Consider the following 12,987-nt stretch of genomic DNA (forward strand, 5'->3'; position numbering starts at 1 on the left):
ACATATTTTTTGATGCTAGCACACAGGGTACATTCAAATAATTCTAAGAGGTCTAATCCCACACCTTTGTTTTACAATCCTGGGTGGGTCAACACAATGGGTGGTAAGGAGTATTCTTGGAAGCCTGGACAGCTGGCAATATCTTAACTGCACATGAAAGAGACTGTGGGTTACAAAAATATATCCCACTAAACTCAAACCAAATGTATTCCTAATTCAACTTTAGCTTCATTTAAAAAATGTCTGCTAGCTATCCAACTCCACTAGACAAGAGGAAGTGTGGAAGAGGTGAAATCACTAAGGACTAAAGATTGTTGTTAAAATATTTTGCTTTTAAAATTTTTACAAAAGCATATGACTATTTGAACATATTGTTAGGACTCCTTCTATGGACTTGGAAAGGGGAAGTGCAAATGAGTATCCCTGAAGCTGGAGCTTCATTAACTTCACAGTAAATCTGCTGAAGCCATTGTTTTTTTGGCTCCTTGACCACTTCACACTTTTAAAAAATATTGAGGACTACAAGAAGTTTTTTTTTTTTTTTTTTTAAATCTAACCCAGGGATGCTTAGCATGAGCTACATGCCCACCCTGTTTTTGAGACAGGGTCTCACTAATTTGCTGAGGCTGTTTTTGAACTTTCAATCCTCCTGTCTCAGCCTCCTAAATCACTGTGATTATAAGCGAGTACCACTGTGCCTGGCAACAAGAAGCTTTTATGTAGATCATATCTGTCTAGGATATGAGTTATTAATTCATTCAGAAACAATTAAAAAGTTGCATGTTAACTTTTTAAATAGAATACATTTTCTAAAGTAAGAAGATTGGCACTATTTTACATTTCTGCAAATGTAATGTCTGGCTTAAAAGATAGATGCTCTGCACTCAATCCTTTGCAAGAGCACAGGATCTGTAGTCTCTGGAAAACCCCACTGTATTGCCATAAAAGCAAATAAATTCTTAACATGAAAAGAATTTTGACCTTGTGATACCCTGACCACTCTTTAAGAACCACTGATTAAGGCATCACCTTATCTACTTTTTTGGTTGCCTGAAGCTCCCAAGTAGGCTTTATCTATTTTGATATCTGTATACTCAACCACACCTCCTGAATATACTTTCTGGTACATATGGAAAACTTTGTGTGAACACTTTTTAATGAATAAAATGTTGTAGGGAAGTTTTTTTTTTCTTTTCATTGACAAGAGGAAAATCACCTTTGCTGCTCCTTGATAGTAAAGCTTTCTTCTTTTAGAAATGACTAAGATCCAATGCACTATTTGGTGTCTTAGAGTACTTAGTATATATTTTTTTCTTTTTCCTCCCTTTTCTTTGCATGACTGGGGATCAAACCCAGGGCTCATGTATACTAGGTACGTGCTCTGCCACTGAGCTACACCCCCAGACCCTAGAGGACTTACTTACAATAAATTATAATATTTATCAAATCCTTTCTGTATGGTAGGCATGTTCTAAGTGCTTTATATCCATTTTCACATGCTAATCCTAGGAGACAGATAATACCGTCATTCCTATTTTGTAGTTGAGGAAAAAGATATGAGAAAGGTTAAAGCCCAACGTTACAAAGGACTAAGCAGGATTTAAACCCAGATAATCTGACTCTGGAGCTTTTAGCCTACTATCTGCTGATAAAGAATAAAGATGGGAGATAGAGTGAGATTCCTATAAAATGACTATAGAGATATGAGAGGGAGGTTAAAAAGCAAAAAGGCTTTAAGCCAAGATAGTTGAGACACTAGACTGGACGCACTGTATTATTTTCCACTCCAGGATTCCTTTCTGCTATATTTTCTATGCTTCCTTGTTCCTCTTTTCATTTTAAAGATATGCCTTTGCTGGTGGCTTCGTTGCTCAGACCTGGCGCTGACCATGAAATTGAACAGGAGCGGGGAAATCCCGTGGTATCCGCGGGAACGACAGCGTGGAGACACCACTGCGCACGCGCGTTACTCCCTAGGCCTGCCCGCTTTGGCGGCGCGACCAGCCCCAGCTCCTGCTCTCCGCCTTCGACTCCACGCACCCGCCGCGGGTGGGGGCGGGAGGGAGGCTCGAGCTGAGGCGCCTGCGCAGTCCTGGGGGCGCTGGTGTGATCGAGCTCACGTAGCGAGGGCTGCAGTTGCCTCCTCCCCGGAGCTGCCGTCGCGGCCTAGAGGTTATAAAAGGGCTAACTGGCTCCCTCTGCTGCCCAGTTGCGCCGCCAGCGGGCTGAGGGCAGGGAGTAGGTAGCCGGCCCGAGTGCAGGCGACAGGAACTGAAGAGCGCGCCGCCTTCCCGTCCCACTTTCCAGGTGAGACGCTCCTTCGACCTTGGAGAAGGGCTGTGGCCCAGGGGCAGCCCGGGTCCACCTCGCGCTGCCGCAGCGGTCCGTGCTCTCCCGGCTGTGGTAGGGTGGCTGGGGGGCGGGGGTCTCCGCTTAACTACAGCAGCTTGGGTACCTTCTCCGCTGGAGACGGGTCCCGGTCTCCCAGTGCCCTCGTGCTGCCCCGCAGGCCCGGCTGCTCTCCTCGGGGCTCCCCTTCCCACCTCTGCCCCCATCCCGCCTCTGACCGTTGGGGCTGCAGCAGCCTCTGTCCCCGCCCCAGGGACCAGGACTTTCTTGAATGTTCCTTCCCGGGCAGGAATCGCCCTGTTGATTTTTCCAAGCTCCCTTCGTACCTGGTGCTCCCTACAAAGCTGAGAGGAACGCGAGGGTGGGGCGTGGGTTTTTGGCTGCCACAGCCGCAGATGGTTAGCATGTGGCAATGGAGAGTGGGCTTTACAGCTTACAGCTGAGGCTGAAGCTCTCCAGGCATTTTGCGCTATCGAAAAAAATCGTCGGGTCCGGGAAGCGGACCTTCTCTGAAAGTTAGGGCTGAAGTCATCTGTTGCGCGCCGGGGGTGCTGCCTCAGCAGCCACACGTAGCCGGGGGCACCGAGTTTAGGGCTGCTGGAGCCGAGGAAGTTGCTGTCACATCTCCCAGTTGGGGAAGCTGGGCTGCTGCTTCCCTCTTCGTCCCCATAAATCTTTTTAAAGGCACATGAGTTCTCCCCGCCCTCGAGAATTTGCAGAGTTTAAAAGTCCACTTAAGTCAAACATTTCATGATTGTGTGAGAATTTTGAGTTGGATTATATGACTGGCCTCCAGATACATGTTTCTAGGGGAGGAGGGATGGTACGGTAAGAATGAGAATAGTTCTCCTAAATAATCGAACCTATTAAATACATAATTCAATTTTTAGACGCTAACATGCGTTCCGCAGAGTGGAGAAGACTCTTGGAATTTTGCACTGTCTTAAAGGGATAAAGAAGCAGCTAAATCCCCTTTTAGGAATTGATCTAAAATGTCTAAGACGTTTGCCAATTTCTACTTAACTGTTTCTCTGAGAGCTGTGGCTCTAGGACTTTCCCTTGGAATGCACTCTGAAGGGATGAAGTGGCCACTACGTGAGTGGGGGAGGGGGAAAGACGTGGCAGCAGTGTTCTTTCATCAACTTTTGCTCATTTTTTTTTTTTTAAGGTTCTGGGAAGTAACGTATTTGCCCTTGTAGGTTTGGATGTAGCTTATGAATGGGGCTAGTCTTTTCCTAAAATAATCAGATGAAATATTCAGCATGCAGAGCAGGAACATTGGAAGTTAAATACTTTGAAGGGTTCTTTGGATCTAGTTTATATGGAGAAAATAGGTACCTTAAGCAGAAAATAGCCAAGAAGCTGAAAAGTGAACAACCTTGAATATATTTTACCTTGATTTGAAACATGAATAGTCATTCTGTGATTTTTCTCTAACTTTGGCTTAAAGTAATCTTAATATGAAACTTAAATTTTATCTTTTTCTTTAGAAGAATAGATTTTACCACTTACCTTTAAAAATCATGTCAGTTTTGGTTTTGGATTATTGGCTCTTGTAAGTCCTACCAGTGTTTTTGATAGCTAATGGCAAAAGCTTCTTGGATTTACAGTCTAAGAAAAAGGACTACTTTTTCTCTCTTAAAATGGGTAATGCTGTTTCCATTGACATACTGAAATGAATTTTAAATTACTCAAAGCCAGGTCTTTTTGATAAGAGGATAATTACATTGGCCATTTTTTGTCTTGGTACTTAGTTGGTAAAACAGATGAAAATTGTGTACAACTTTTAATTATTGTTTAAACAACCATTGAAAAAAGAAAACTATATCACCTGTGTAGTCCATGTTGTAGAAGAGAGGGACCTTGGCTTTTGGTAAGGAGATGTTAACCTTTTCTGTTACTGCAGAGTGAACTGTATACTGACAAGCAGCATCTTTTATAGAGCAGTTAAATTCAAACTCCTTCTTTTATTCCAAGGATAAAGCAAGAGTTAGAGTAGTGATAAAGTTTGCGAGTCTTCATTTCTGTGGAAGGGATGTTTATTTTATTTAGTGATTATGAACTGGACCGTAGTTACTGCTCTTTTATTGACCTAGGGGATATACATAGTAGTGGTTCTCAACTTATTTCAAGGTCATGGAATCCTTTGGAAAACTGCTGGAAAGTGTGGTCCTAGGTCAGAAAGGGCAAATATGCTCTAACATGGGATTTTATATACCATTTCTGCCTTCTCCTTACTCATGAACTCTTATTATAAGATACTCTAGAAAAAATAAAAGGCATGCAAAGCTGATGTTTAAGGCTATCTAGGCATCTTGAATTTCTTGAATATTTCTGAAAATTGAATTAGGCATGAATTTTGAGGGTTTTTTTTTTGTTTGTGTGTGTGTGTGTGTGTGTGTGTATAGTTGATCTTTATTTTATTTATATATGGTGTTGAGAATAGAATCCAGTGACTCTCACATGCCAGGTAAGCACTCTACCCCTGAGCCACAACCCCAACCCACTTGGCTTAAAGGGTTTTAAGAAAAGTTAATAGATTGTTAGAATTATTGAATTGCCAAGTCAATGATAGTACATCATATTGTGTATTCCCACCATATTGTGACATATTTGGTTTGTCACTCAAAGTAGAATAGGCATGAAGGTAAACAGAAATAAATTGTATCACTCTTGGATTAAACTTCATTGCTGTTCTTACAGTGAGATCTTGAATCTTACAATTAAACAATAATGGGTGTGTATATAAATATATGAGATGAGTCAAACAAAGTAGATATATATATGTGAAACTTGTTAAATTTCTCTTCCTATTTGGTGAAATGTATTTGTATAAATTGAAGCTATCCTGTCTTCTAGTCAAATAAATATTGTGCATGAATAAAAATTTACAGAATTCAAAAGGCTTCTCATTTAGGTTACTCCCAACAGTTTTTGAACTTTATACTGATCATTCCTTGGATGATCAGTATGACCATTAGTATTCTCTAAAGAAAGAAACACATGACACTAAAACCTTATTCATATACTAGTCTGTCTTCTATTGCTATGAGAAAATAGGACAGGGTGTTTTTTTTTTAAATTAGGCTGATTTAGATTGTTCTTCTGGAGGTTTAAAAGCGTGGCACTGGCTTCTGCTCAGCTCTGGTGTGAGGGCCTCATGGTAGATGACATCACCATGGTGGAAGTGTATGTGAAAATGATGACATGGTGAGACAGGAAGCCAGGGAAATTGAGGGTTCAGGCTTACTCTCTCTAACAGCCCACTCTGGGGAAACAAACTTACTCTGAGACCAGCATTAATTCCTTCTAAGGGCAGTGCCTCAACAAGGTAACCACCTCCCACTAGGGCCCAACTCTCTCTCTTTTTTTTAATATTTATTTTTTAGTTGGACACAGTATCTTTATTTATTTATTTTTATGTGGTGCTGAGGATCGAACCCAGGGCCTCACATGTGCTAGGTTAGCGCTGTACCGCTGAGCACAACCCCAGCCCCTAGGGCCCAACTCTTAAAGTTTCTACTGCCTTTCACATCACTACATTGGGGCCAGGCTTCTCACAAATGAACCTTTGGTGTACAAACCACATCTAAACCATAGCAGTCAGTAATTCTTTTCTTCCTCTAATCATCCAGGGATTGGACTGGACTCTAAAAAGACTTGGAAAGTCCTCTTATATGATCTGCCAGATAACTAAAGCACCTTAGGAAGAGTTTCTTTATATATTATAATGCCTGAAGATGATTCTGTGAGGTAGTTTTATATTATCTCCATTTCACAGTATAAAGAAAACAAGACTCAGAAAAGTCAAGTAATTTGCTCAAGAATTCAGTAAATGGCAAAACTAGGACTTGGACTCAGGTCACCTGCTCTGATTCATATTTCGTATTCCTTCATCATCTCTGATGATGTATTAGAAATGTTTTCAGTATCTAGAGTTGAAATAAACCTGAATTCCTGGCTAGTAGTAATTAACAGTCTTTTCCATTCAATTTAAATGACTGGGAGTATCAAAAGAGTAATGAAAAATGTTTCATAGAAAAAAACAGAACATGAATACTTAAAATAATGCTATTATTTTACTCTGTTAAATCAGTCAGTGCTGAAAGGAAGCACCTATCTAGATTCTTATCCTCTGCAATAAGGAATAGTCTTTTATGTACATTTTCTTCAGCTGGCATCAGAAAAAAAAAAAGGGAATTGAAGGCTGGAAAGAAGAGAGTTAGACCAGGGTAAAGAAAAGTGGCATTTTGGCAATATAGCCTTGGGAGGGTTGAAGTTGAGTAAAGTATACCTGAGTCTTGAAGCTATAATCCATCTATTAAGAAAGGGGTTGCTAACCAGTTTTGGCTATTCTACTCTGAACTAATGGATCCTGGCCTGAATTGATCATGTTCAGAGATACAAGCATACATAAATAACCTCTTTTGTATTGGGAATGAGATTTGAGTAATATTATAGGTACCTGTGGGTATTTGTCTGTAATATATGCAGAATGAATTAAACAGATGTTTCAGTTATAGGAATCAAACTTACTTTGATTTTGGAACTTAATAAGACCCAAGAATTGATAGTCAACAACTACAAGTCATGAAAAAAGCTTTGAACATCGTATGAAGTATCAAGTAGAAGAGCGGTATATAGTAGTACTCTCTGATCCACGAGGGTTACATTTTAAGACCCCCAAGGATGTCTGAAGCCTCAGTATCAGATTGTACATATATTGTTTTTTTTCCTCTACACACAGTAAGAGATTAAGAACAATAAATTAAAATAGAACAATAAATTAAAATATAATTATAACTATACTATAATAAAAGTCATGTGATATGGTCTCTCAAAATTTTGAATGTTACTTTGGAAGCACTTTATGGATTCTCTTTGTATATCCAAATTGCCAGATCACTACACTTGTGCTCAAAATGTCTTAATTCCTCATTGCACTAAAATAATAGTTTTAGGCCACAGTTGACCATGGGTAACTGAAACCACAGAAAGTGAACCTGTGGATAAAGGAAAACTATTGTGTTCTGTTATTCATGTCTACAGTGACAGAAGTGGATTCTGTGAGCATCTTAAAATTACTAGCCAGGGTGGTGGTGCACGCCTTTAATCCCAGTGGCTTAGGAGGCTGAGGAAGGAAGATCTCGAGTTCAAAGCCAGCCTCAGCAATGGCGAGGCACTAAGCAACTCAGTGAGACCCTGTCTCTAAATAAAATACAAAATAGGGCTAGGGATATGGCTCACTGGTCTAGTGCCCTTGAGTTCAATCCCTGGTGCACCTCCCCAAATTTTTATAAACATTAAATTTTTGGAAGGTATTTAGTAAGGTTTCTGGGGAATAAGTAATAGAAATGGAAATTATAAAGTTTTAATCACTAAGATGTGGTTAATCTGTTTTCTATTTTCTGAATAAGATTTTTCACCTGGCTCCCTAGCTCTATTGTCCAAATAATTTCTCAAGCTTTCTAACCAAAAATTGTTCTGTGAAATGTTTATTTCACTAAAGAAGGAAAATGTGTATACAAAGACTGCACTGTTGTTTACTTCTAGAAAAATTGTCCTGGAAATGTTCTTCTGGGTTCTGTGTTGTGATCATTAAGTCTTATTGCACATAGTGATATTGTTACTTTACATTGTGCTTAAAGAATAATAGCTTCTTGTTTGAAATAACATACAGAATGGAGGATGTGTTTATATGTTTATATAAGAGTGCAGTAAATATCAACTAACTCGTTTTAAATAGGCTCAGAACTATTGTTACACTGTAAGATTAGCTGTATTTATAGATCTAGTTCCTTCAAAAATTAATCAATAAGTGTTTATTTTAGTGTTTCTAAAATCTACTTGTTTGAATTTAGGACCTCAAAACATTTTGGATCTCTCAGCATTGCTATATTGACCTTTGTTATTGCCTCATTTCCAGAGAATCCTGTCCCAACACCTTTTAAATTCATACAGATTTATTCATATTCAAAGGTTGCATGAAGACATTCTCAAAGTTACATAGTTTCAAATTTTACTGTCATTTCTTTTAACCTCAAAGATATTTAGAGAATAGGTCTCAATTAATTGATTAAAAACACTATTACAAGTGACAGTAAATGTTGGTGAGGATGTGGGGGAAAAGGGACACTCATATATTGCTGGTGGAACTGCAAATTGGTGTAACTACTCTGGAAAACAGTATGGAGATTTCTCAGAAAATTTGGAATGGAACCACCATTTGACCCAGCTATCCCACTCCTCAGCAAATACCCAAAGAACTTAAAATCAGCATGCTGTAGTGATGTGGCCACATAATATTCATAGCAGCTCAATTCACAATAGGTAAGCTATGGAACTCGCTTAGGTGCCTTTCAACAGATGAATGGATAAAGAAATGTGGTACATACCCAATGGAATATTAGCTGTAAAGAAGAATAAAATTATGGCATTTTCTGGTAAATAGATGGAACTGGAGGATATTAAGTGAAATAAGCCAATCCGCAAAAAACCAAAGACCAGATATTGTCCCTGATATGCAGATGCTGACCCACAGTGGACCTTGTGGGGGTCGAGGGGGAGGGCAGTGGAGGTTCACTGGATTGGAGGGGGGCAGGAATGGGAGGAAGGAAGGCCTAATGGGAATGGGAAATACAATAGAATGAATCTGACATAACTTTCCTATGTTTGTATATGAATACATGACCAGTGTAACTTGTACAACCATAAGAAGGGGAAGTTATACTCTGTGTATGATATGTCAAAATACATTTTACTGTCATGTATAACTAAAAGGAACAAATAAAAAAAAGTACCCATAGGGCTGGGGATGTGGCTCAAGCAGTAGCGCGCTTGCCTGGCATGCGTGCGGCCTGGGTTCGATCCTCAGCACCACATACAAACAAAGATGTTGTGTCCGCCAATAACTAAAAATAAATAAATAAATAAATATTAAAAAAAAAAAAAAGTACCCATAAACAAACAAAAAACACTCTAGGGCTGAGGTTGTAGCTCAGTGGTAGAGCACTTGCCTGGCACATGTGAGGCACTGGGTTTGATCCTCAGCACCACATAAAAATAAATAAATAAAAATAAAGGTATTGTGTCCATCTACAACTAAAAAAAATAAGTTACATGTGAACACTAGAATTGTGATGGTGTTAAGTAAAAATATCACCCTTAAGATTTTTTTTTATGAATTTGCAGTTCCTCCTCTGCTTCTCATCCCTAAGAAACCATTTTTCTCTGTCACTTGAGATTAGTTTGTATTTTCTACAGATTTATATAAATGGGATTGTTTAGTATAATCTCTCTATATATATATTGTTATAGAGTATGAGTCTGGCTTATTACACTCAGTATAATTATTATTATTTTTTTTAAAGAGAATTTTTTAATATTTATTTTTTAGTTTTCGGTGGACACAACATCTTTGTATGTGGTGCTGAGGATGGAACCCGGGCTGTACGCATGCCAGGCCAGTGCGCTACCGCTTGAGCCACGTCCCCAGCCCTCAGTATAATTATTTTGACATTCACCCATGTTGTTCATTTCTTTTTGTTGTTTGTTAAATTGTAGTAGATTGTACAAGTTACCATAATTTAAAAAATCCATTTACCAGTTGATGGACATTTGGGCTGTTTCCCTCCCCTTTTTTTAGAGAGAGAGAGAGAGAGAGAGAATTTTTTAATATTTAATTTTCGGCGGACACAACATCTTTATTTTATGTGGTGCTGAGGATCAAACCCAGCGCCCCACGCATGCCAGGGGAGCGCGTTACCGCTTGAGCCACATGCCCAGCCCCTCCCCATTTTTGACTGTGATAAATCTGTAACATTAATGTACAAATCTTTAGCAGGGCATATGCTTTCTTTTCTAGGAGTGGAATGACTTGAATTTATGTGATAGGGAAGTAATTTTTTTCCAGTTGGTGGCTTGTCTTCATTCTTTTAAAAAGTGTATTTCAAAGGGAAATCTCTGTTATCAGACAACATCTCTATGTAGAAACTTAAAAGGCTCTTCAAAAACAGCTATGGTAAATAAGTGAATTCTGCAGATTTTCAGGATAGAAGGTCAATACAGATCAATCAGTTGCATTTCTCTATACTTGTAGTGAGCAATTGGAAATTGAAATTAAAAAAATTACCATCTCAGCACCAGAAACATGAAATATTTGAAGAATTCACTTTACAAAATCTGTATGCTGAAAATTAAAAAACACTGATTATACCATGCTCAAGGATTGGAAGCTCTATTAAAAATGTACATTGTTATCCACCTGAAATATATAGATTCAATGCAGTTTCTGTCCATATTTCAGCAGGATTTCTTATAGAAACTCACAAGCTGATTCTAAAATTTATAGGGAAAAGCAAAGGAACTAAAAAAGCTAAAACACTACTTGATTTCAACTTGATATAGAGCTACTGTAATCAAGGCAGTATGGTTTTAGAGAAAAGATGTGTAGATCAATGGAACAAAATAAGAATTCAGATGCTCAGGGTTGGGATTGTGCTCAGAGGGTGAGCATTTGCCACGCATTCGTGAGGCGCTGGGTTTGATCCTCAGCACTACATTAAAGATAAAGATATTGTGTCCACCTAAATAACTAAAAAAAGAATTCAGATGCTCAAAAATGGTCAATTCTTTTGGGAAAAATAAATGGCAATTCAATAGAAGACAGTCTGGAACTGTTGGATATTTGTATGCAAAAGAAGAAAAAAATCTTTTTTATTTCTGAGATAAACCTTTAGACTAAGTTAATATTTGGACATAACAACATAATATTTGGATTAAGCAACATCAAGGAATGTATATATCATTTACTGTTTCTTTCTTTTCCTTCTTCCTTCAGCCTCTGTCTATTGTCTTCTCAAAATTCCTAAAACATAAAGGACCTGCATCTGTCTTCTAGGGGTCTGGGCTACTTGTTCCTTCTTGCTATCTTAACCAGAGTTGAAATTGAGCTTTCTTCTCCAGGTCATTTCTGTTTCTGTGCCCCATGAGACATCTTTGGTGACAAATTCAGCTATTATTGAGTTTTTCCCCACATCCAAAAGTAATTGACATTTTTTAAGTGTGTTCTGTGTTCCAGGTGGTAACCTAAGCACCTTGATATAAATTATTGCTTTTTAAATTACTTGCTGGCAGTCACATTTGACCTTCATATTTACACCTTACCCTTTGGCTTATTCCTGGTTCCTGTTAAAAGAACCATCAAATAAAGGTTGACATTTACTGATTTACTGTAAATTTTTAGCTTCTCTATCCTGGAAGCAAGAATTTTGACCTTTTTTGCATATTAGGAATGTATGTATTTCTAAGAAGGTGTTTGAAATAGTTGAATATTCAACTGTTATGTAGTTTAAAACACATAGTCTCAAAGTTAGTGAAAGAATGGTACCATTTTAATAATAATAAGATTGATATCTTTGTCAAACTTCTCCATTAACCTACATTAAAAAGTTTCTGATTTAGGAGTATCTGATTTTCCTAGCTGAGCAGAACTTCAGACATTAAGTTGTGCATGTGCTCAGTGGTAGAATGTTTGCCTGGGGTGTGTGTGTGTATCTGGGTTTGATCCCTGGCACTTAAAAAAATAAATAAAAGAATAAATATCGAGTTAATTTAACTTGAAGTGAACCTGAATTCCAGTTTAAATCTTTAAAAAAGTAGATTAAGTCACATATTCATAAACTACCTTTGATATAGAAGTAGTATTTTTGGATCTCTTTAACAAGCAAAAAGCAGTTATTGAGAAATATTGCATTAAGCACAGGGATGAGGAGACAGATTATTTTTTAGTACTCTGGGCTCAATAAAAACCCAACTCCTAGCACATTAGGTAATTGTAAGTATAAATAGGAAATTGTCTAAAAAATTGAGATTAAGAGTATGATTAGACTTCAAGAATATATTTTTTCTTCTCCATCTTGTTCGTCGTCTTGTCTTTCTGTATATCTGCTTCATCCACTCTTTGGACCTATATGACAGAGCTTGATCTCTAATTTCTCCTGAACTTACTTTATATAGTTCAAAGAGTGAGTGCCATTTCTTTCTCACTTTCCAAAATTTCCAGAAATTTATGAGCCACTTAGTTAGGGATCATGCTGTTTGTAACATGACTGCTAAAACTGTGAGGATGAGTTGAAGGTAGAGGAGAGCAGCATCAAAAGGGTAGAAGAGGCAGTTTCTAGAAGAGAATAGGAGTAATGGAGGTATAATAGGCAAAATCAGAGGTGTGTTTTCTGAAATGATTTTATATTAAGGTTTTCTCTGATAGAAGAACTTCTAAATGATCCCCCATGTTGCACTTTTAATAAAGGGCAATATCTTGACTTGGAACTGACTCCCAGTATGAGTCTTAAAATGCTATTAAGTTGGAATTAATTAAGTCAGCAACTCGGTTCACTGCTCAAGTAAGAAAGGTGTGGAAAAGAAGTTAGCAAGATTTCTTGAGTTTTTGATAGAGCAGTTGATCATAGCATTAAAGCTCTTGTCCATCAGATTCTAAGTACTAGATACTAGCTCACATTCTTTGGGAACAAAAGTATGACTGGAATTCATGGAATTAAGTTAAACAAATGACAATTTGCTAAGGGATTACAGAGAAAAGCAAAAATAAAACTACTTGCATCAGTAATCACTCTTAGT

General features: G+C 38.1%; 1 protein-coding gene across 2 annotated transcripts in view; it reads left to right on the plus strand.

The window, feature by feature from the left end:
- The first annotated feature begins 2,171 nt into the window (after nucleotides 1–2,171).
- The window catches only part of P4ha1 (prolyl 4-hydroxylase subunit alpha 1), a 66,021-nt gene continuing 55,205 nt past the window's right edge, over nucleotides 2,172–12,987 (plus strand). For both annotated transcript variants that reach the window (XM_048809170.1, XM_015500503.2), the window contains exon 1: nucleotides 2,172–2,307. The gene's annotated coding sequence lies outside the window, so the exon portion shown is untranslated. The remainder of the gene's footprint in view (nucleotides 2,308–12,987) is intronic.

Source organism: Marmota marmota, unplaced genomic scaffold (genome assembly GCF_001458135.2).
Source record: "Marmota marmota marmota unplaced genomic scaffold, marMar, whole genome shotgun sequence".
Lineage (NCBI taxonomy): Eukaryota > Metazoa > Chordata > Mammalia > Rodentia > Sciuridae > Marmota > Marmota marmota.